The sequence below is a fragment of the Macrotis lagotis genome, chromosome X, assembly GCF_037893015.1.
Source record: "Macrotis lagotis isolate mMagLag1 chromosome X, bilby.v1.9.chrom.fasta, whole genome shotgun sequence".
Taxonomy (NCBI): domain Eukaryota; kingdom Metazoa; phylum Chordata; class Mammalia; order Peramelemorphia; family Peramelidae; genus Macrotis; species Macrotis lagotis.
Genome location: NC_133666.1, coordinates 553,212,764 through 553,220,572, shown reverse-complemented (window position 1 = coordinate 553,220,572; position 7,809 = coordinate 553,212,764). Strand labels below are relative to the sequence as shown.

The window sequence follows — 7,809 nt, the reverse complement described above, 5'->3', positions numbered from 1 at the left end:
AATTCACAAGAGCTCATGTGTGTTTCCATCTTATTTGTCTATGAACAGAAAAGAACAAATGTAAGAGATCAAGGTGACCACATAGTTCCACATGCTGCTGTGGCTGGGTGGACTTTGTGGCTTTTGGCAGTAGCTCAAAGCAGTGCTATATCCTTCCAATGAAAAAGAAACAAAAGAGATGAGAAGATAGGTCACTGCATTTGTATACTCACAATTCAGGCTCAACAAACTTGAGTTATCAGTGCTTCTTGTAGTCTGCTTCCCTCAAATTTTCACATATTGGTTAAACTCCATAGACTCAGTTGGGAAATATCTCTACATGCTCAAGGACTTCCTCTACTCCAAGAGTCCATTCAACCTCCATTACACATAAGTGCACAAGAAAAGCAAACAACATAGGGATGTTGTAAATTTTGAGGAGCTGCTTCTAAGACTTTAATATGTAGCTTTCTCTTGTATGTTTGTTTTTTCTCTTTTAACAAATTACCACTGGTATTTAAAAGTTTTTCCAATGAAAAGCATGTTTTTTACTGAATTTTATTTCCTTTCTTTTGGTTATAAACATTATTAAAAATCCAAAGCAAAAAAAAAAATTCTCGATAATCCCAGTTTCCTCTTTCCATGACATCTGATTGGGCTCAGCATTTTCTGACACAGTTTGCTGGTTGAGAAGCATAAAAAAGTCCCACTGCTTGTAGTCTGGACCTCTCAGATTTACTGCTGTCTCAGACCATGTGCTGCTTTACTGTTGATTTCCTAACCAGATTTCTTTCCAGATGGAGATGAAAGGAGCCATATCCAGAGAAACTAAGTACCACTTTATCCTTGTTGCATACTCTTGCTATGTTAGGGCAAAGTAAACCTCCTTGGTTAATAAATGTTCAGTGACTTGTGAGTGCCTGACTTTATTCCAACACTGAAGTTGAACTAAGAAGGTGTTGGCTGGTGTTAGAACTGGGCCTCCAATGAGTGTCATAGCCTTTGTGCTAATGCAGGCCCTCATCACATCAAACTTCCATTATTATTGCTGGTTGGTTTCCCTGCCATAAACCTCTCCCCACTCCAATTGATTCTTTACTCAGTAGCTAAAGTGATCTTCCTTAAGCTTGGGGCTGACCACGCCACTGCTCCTTTCTCCTACCCTCACCCTTCAATAAATTCCAGAGACTTCCTATCACTTCCAGGATCAAATATAACTATTTTATGTTCAAATTCTTTCATAATCTGCATGCTCTGCCCCACCTTCTCCATCTTTTCAACCCTCACTGAGATTCAGCAGCATTGACCTCCTTGCTGATCCTCAAACACACTCCATCTTTAGAATATTGACACTTTCTCTGGCTTGTTCCTAATGCCTCCTTCTCCTTCTTCACCTCTACCTCTTGGATTCTTTCAAATCTCAACTAAAATGCTACCTCATACAAGAAGCCTTTCCCAATTCTCACTTCCAGTTTTTTCCTTCTATTGATTAGCTCCAATTTATCCAATATAGCTTGTTTGTACAATGATTGTTTGTGGTTTTATCCCCTCCTTGATTTTTGTCTTTCTTTGTATCCTTATTATTGACAATGTAGACACATAGACACTGTAGACACATTCAATAATTTTCTACTGACTGTCACAGTACTTATTATACCATACATTATACTCTACCCCCAGTTCTCCAAAGAATAAAACCTTCTTGAGGGCACAGACTGCTTCATTTTTCTATTTCTATCCCCTGGGCCTGGCACATATCAAACATTTACTGTTTGTTGAATTGATTATGCTAATTCCTGCCTTTGTGAATTTTATTAGAGGTTTTCCTCAAGAATGCCCTCTCTCTTCATTTCTGCCTTTTAGAATGCTTTTCTTTCTTCAAAACTCAGAAATATAGACAGCTTCTTCCTAAAGTCATCCCTAACTCTTAGACCCTTCAGAAAGTATGCTTTCAGACTATCCTAGAACACTTTTGGATTATGAGAGTTATCCTATAATACAATTATATCCTCCAGAAGACTGTAAGGTCCTTGAAGCCAGGGCCTCTTATTGTTTTTTATAACCCTGGAACTTAGCACTGTTGTTATCAAGTTTTTTCAATCATGTCCAACTCTTTGTAAACTCATTTGGGATTTTCTTGACAAAGATTTTCTTGGCATTTCCTTTTTTTAGCTCATTTTACAAATGAGAAAGTGAGGCAAACAGGGTTAAGTGGCTTGCCCAGGGTCACACAGCTATTAAGTGTCTAAGGTTCAATTTGAACTCAGGGAGATGAGTTCTCCTGACTCCAAACTAGGCAATATACCATCCAGCTTGGCACATTCATGCAATAAGTGATCAAAAATGTCACAGTAAAATTTCACTTACCATTAGGTAATAACTACATGTAAAATTTTTTAAGAGGTAAATTATTTAATCAACCAAAACATATTCTTCATTACCCATGACATATTCTTGTTTCCTTTCATCTAACTTCCAGTTTGGTCTCCTAATTAATCTTTGCTTCAGTTCTCCTTCCTAATATGTTTATAGACTCTCTTCCTTAGTCTTTTTAGTTCTTTTTTCCCCTTTCATTTCCCCCTTCCCCCAATTTAATTATACGAGATTCTGTTTCATTAAATTTTAACTTAGTTCATTTTAAACTGAAAAACTCAGACTCTACTTCAAGTATAACTATTGTAATGTCACTCCTATAAATTATAACTGGAATTAAAACACTCATGATTCCTTTTCTAAAGAACTTCAAATATTAATAATCTTCCAAGAAGCTTGAGTACATTCTATTATCCATTAGTATACTTAAGCAAACAGTCTGATCAAATAAAGTATTTAATTTTTTTACTTCATTGTTTAGAATTCTTTTCACCTCTGCCCTCCCTGGTAGAAACTCACCCCTCTTGATTTGCTAATAGTGTAAATCAATCCTACCTTAAAAGAAGGGGTGGAAGTTATATTCTGTTCCCAGAGGCATAGTTAGAAATTCTGGGCCAAAACTTCAGAAAGTGCCCCTTTATTCTTTGTTAATTACAAAATAAACATATCTGTAGCCTCTTTCAATATAGAGTTTGTGGAGGAGAGTAGCTTATGACTGGAAAAGAAAAAGGAAGCAATTAGTTGGGACTGGCATCCTTTCTTGGCTCTAGTATTCTATTGCCTTTTGCACATTCCTCATGCAGATGAGAGGCGGGAGAGAAGAGAAAGACAGAGACAGAGACAAAGAGACAGACAGATATACGAAGACAAAGAGACAGAGAGAGATTGAGTTATAAACTCAACTATTAATCTTTAGTTGGACAGGGGTGGGAAATCTCTGCCAAGGGCCCTTTGGATATTTATAACATCATTCGAGGGTCATACAAATTATCATCTTAAAATTCACCTGTTAAATTTGGTCATTTAATTAATTCACCCCTAAAAAGTTTCTAGACTTACTGAGTTTCAAGTCCTGTCTGCGATTGGCAGTGCCAGACCAAATGATTTCCCAGGTGTATGTAAGATTTATGGGCCCAAGGTTCTCCATCCCTGTGTTAGAGGGTACCCAAAGGGTTTAGTTACAATAACTACTATGTGTTATGGAAATAGCTGTCTTTGAGAACAGCATGCAAAATCTAAGGTTATTGACAATCTAGTTGGTCTCTTGGATCCCCAAATCTTGTAAGGGATCTTTGCAAGTAGCTATATCCAAGTTTATCCTTCATTTTCCTTAAAAGGAAAGTATTATGGGGCAGCTAGATGGCGCAGTGGATAGAGCACTGGCCCTGGAGTCAGGAGTACCTGAGTTCAAATCTGGCCTCAGACACTTAATAATTACCTAGCTGTGTGGCCCTGGGAAAGCCACTTAACCCCATTGCCTTGCCAAAAAAACCCAAAACAAAACCTAAAAGGAAAGTACTGGAATAAATGCAATTTGTGTTGTTAGTAAGTCATGTTTGATTCCTTGTGACTACATTTGGGATTTTCTTGGCAAGGAAACTGAGGTAATTTCCTTCTCCACTCATTTTTATAGATGAGGAAACTGAGGCAAATGGAATTAAGTAATTTGCCCAGGGTCATACAACTATTAAGTGTCTGAGGCCAAATTTGAACTCCTGAAGATGAGTCTTCTTGACTCCAAGACCAGTACTCTATGCATTGCACCACCTAGTTTCCCATGGACACATTTTTTGAAGGATAAAAAGTCATTAAAGATTTATTGGATATTTATGATGGACAGAGCTGTGAGGATGTTAGAATATTACCAGATGGGAGGCAAGAGAGGATACAAATACTCCTGAACCTGGCTTCTTCCAGAATTTTTCCTCCAATGATCCCAGGGAATCCCTGAAAAAAGGAATTGCACATACCTATATTTCCATCCAGTTGTTGAAAGCAGTGGTGGTCAAAGGCAAATAGAAATGTGGAATTCAAATAGAAATTGAACCAGACCTAAGGATCTCTGAGGGCCACATATTAACTTGGAAATGCACACGTTTATATATTTCATTTTGTATCAAAACATTAATACATTAAAATCACAGAGTAACTACTTTTAATCCAGCTACATTCAGGATTATTGTGGGTTGCATACAGCCTAGACAATTGTATGTTTGACACCACTGGTTTAGATATAACTTGGTATAAGAAGAAACCTGGTATGTGAGTTATTTGCAGAGATTGTTATTTCGTGATGTGGTCCAGATGGAGTAGACTCTTGGTTTGTAGCTGACTGTACTACTTTAGGACTTCTCTCTCATATCCCAGGAAGCTCATAATTAGGGGAACCTCATCACCTTGCAGATTCCATCAGCTTTGGTAGTTCTACCTCAACTTTCTGTTCCTATGGAGGGTAGATTCATGAAAAACAAAACTTCCATTTAAGGACGGAACTCAGCTTGAAATATTCCATTTCTCACCTGGCAGTTTAGGACTTCCATGTGCCCCAACATAGAATTTCCCGAGGCAGCCCCTGTTCTTGTTTTTCAGCTTCCCTTTGTGTGTTGCCTTTCCCCTTTAGATTGATGGCAAGGATTGTCTTTTTTATCCCCAGTGTTTAGCAACAGTGACTGGCACATTGTAAACTCTGAATAAATGTTTATTGACTGAACTGGTAAGAGTGTGGTTTGAGTTAGAAGGTTTCTGAGAGCAAAGGTGAGTCTGGGAGTCAAAGAGCAGCAACAATTATAATATTTTGTTCTGAGTCTCCTTTCTTTGTGCAGGCATTTGTAAAGACCCAACATAGGGATTTTGACACTTAGGACAAATTCACTTGAAAGAAGAAGAGAGGGGGCAGCTAGGTGGTGCAGTGGATAGAGAACTGGTCCTGGAGTCAGGAGTATCTGAGTTCAAATCTGGCCTCAGACACTTAATAATTACCTAGCTGTGTGGCCTTGGGCAAGCCATTTAACTCCATTTACCTTGCAAAAATCTTTAAAAGAAGAAGAAGAAGAAGAGATAGTCTAGAGAGTCTAAAGTGTGATTCTTCTTATATGAATGAAAAGAGTAGCGATCAAATCAAGTAAATTGAAATTAAATAACTGAGAGACTAGGGTATTTGGAGGGAGTAGGAGTTGGGGAATAGAAGATTATGAACACCAATGAACTTACTGGGGAGAAGGGAAAGTGAGAGTTTTCTTCCCTGTCATTCTTCATGATTCCATTTGAGAGTTTCTTGGCAAAGATACTGGAATAGGCTGCCCTTTCTTTTGCCAGTTCATTTTACATATGTGGAAACTGAGGTAAAAAGTATTAAATGACTTGCCCACAAGTCACATAGTTAGTCTGAGTCTTCTTGACTGCTGGCCTGGAGTTCTGTCCACCATGATGCCACCTAGTTGGTCTGGAATGCATTAGATGACAGTAACAAAGATTTATATAGACAGATTTTCCTATCAATTTCTTTCTTCCATTCTATACTTTTCTTCTCCCCATTTTCTTTAGTTTCATTCTCCACTCACTTCTACAAATCCTTTTGCTAACATAGCACAAGACTTATCCTTTTCTTTACACTAATAGCACTGTCATATACTGACTTGAATTGCACTTGATTGTGAAACAATGGCAATAGGTTGCTAAGGGAGACCATGGAGTCTCTCTCTCTCCCTGTGTTCTTTATAGTTAAAATAAACATCTGTCTGAGAGGAACAGTTTAAATTTCCATCTGCTCTGAGGTAAGAAATAGTTAATTATTTCAAAAGGACCTATTAACCTCATGGATTCTAGATTATTAAAATCAGATGCTCCTTCTAATAATTGTGGGGGGGGGGTCCATCCTTGAAATATTTCTAGTTTGCACAGTTTGGCAGAGAGTAGGCATAGACCAATACTTTACACCTTATATGAAAATAAGGTACAAATGGGCACATGATAGACATAAAGGGTAATATTATAAACACATTATGGGAGTGAGGAAAAACTTATTTGTAGGCTCTATGGATAAGGAAAGAATTTATGACCAAATAAAAGATAGAGAATATCATGTAAAACAAAATAAATAATCTTAATTACATGAAATTTAAGTTTTCTCTACAAACCCAATGCAGTCAAAATTTAGAAGATAAGTAAGAAACTGGGGAAAAATTTTACAAGTTTCACTGATAAAAGAATATTTGAATATGCTATGTATATGATTGTGATGAAACCCTAATAAAGGGGGGGAAAGGGGGACAGTTTTAGAAAAAGCTGAAAAGATTTATTTGAACTGATTCAAAGTAAACAGAATTAGGAGAACCCTATGCACAGAACAGCAATATTAAAATGATAATCAATTTGTCATTTTCTGTATTAATACTAGCCAATCTAATTGGCTAATAATATGGTTCTGAGGGGCTCATCAGCAGTTAGACTGCAGAATTTTGAAAATTTTGTTTTCTGGGGGTTTTTTTTAGCTATAACTCCACTCAAAGACGAGTTAGTGGTGGGGAGCTGTAATAGGAATCACAATAATAGATCCTTGAAGCATCAAAGCAAATATCCTAGTGTAAGAAGAGAGCAAGGTTTTTCCCTGGCCAAAATAGCAGCACCAAGACAAGTGAGTTTTTTGAGGAATTTTCATTCATTCAATCAATCATAGAATTTGACAGTTGGAAAGCACTTCAGTAGTCATGTAGTCCAATTAACACAGAAAAGGAATCCTGTTTGTCCTTCATTCTCATTCTTATTAATACATCTCAAAGTTGCATTAACTCTTTTAGCTTTTGCATCAGATTACTTATTCATATTTAATTTTCAGTTAAAATCACATCTTTTGACTCTCCCATTTTATTCAATGTTCTTGGTTTTGAAGATTGGAGGACAATGACTTAATCCCTAGTTCAATTAAGGTTTTGAGGGACTAAGGAAAACCAAGATGCTTCATACTCACACAACTTCATTTGAACTGATTCAAAGAGAAGTTCACAGAACCAGAACATTGTACACAGTAATAGCAATATTGTAATGATGATCAATTACGAAAGACTTAGTTACTCAAATCAGTTCAGTGATCTGAGATAATTCCAAAGGACTAATGAAGAAAAATACTATCTACATCCAGAGAAAGAACTGATCAGGGAGATCAAGCCATGACAAGCAAATGTATTGGATTTGAGTGGGGGAGTGCATTGTGCCAAGGTGCACCAACCTCACTTTCTCCTCCAGAGCCATTTGGATATAATGGACAGATATGAATCAGGATGACCAGAGATAGTCCTGAAAGTGAGGCAATCAGGGTTAAATGACGTGCCCAACATCATACAGCTAGTAAGTTTCAAGTATCTGAGGCTAGATTTGAACTCAGATTCTCCTGACTCAAAGGTTAGTCCTCTATCAACTGTACCATCTAGCTGCCTATGTATGTTATATCATTATAATAAA

At 37.2% G+C, this 7,809-nt stretch overlaps 1 protein-coding gene across 4 annotated transcripts in view; it reads left to right on the top strand.

The window, feature by feature from the left end:
- Positions 1-6,037: 6,037 nt before the first annotated feature.
- STK3 (serine/threonine kinase 3) overlaps positions 6,038-7,809 on the top strand; it is a 511,742-nt gene continuing 509,970 nt past the window's right edge. For all 4 annotated transcript variants that reach the window (XM_074200516.1, XM_074200514.1, XM_074200515.1 and 1 more), the window contains exon 1: positions 6,038-6,125. The gene's annotated coding sequence lies outside the window, so the exon portion shown is untranslated. The remainder of the gene's footprint in view (positions 6,126-7,809) is intronic.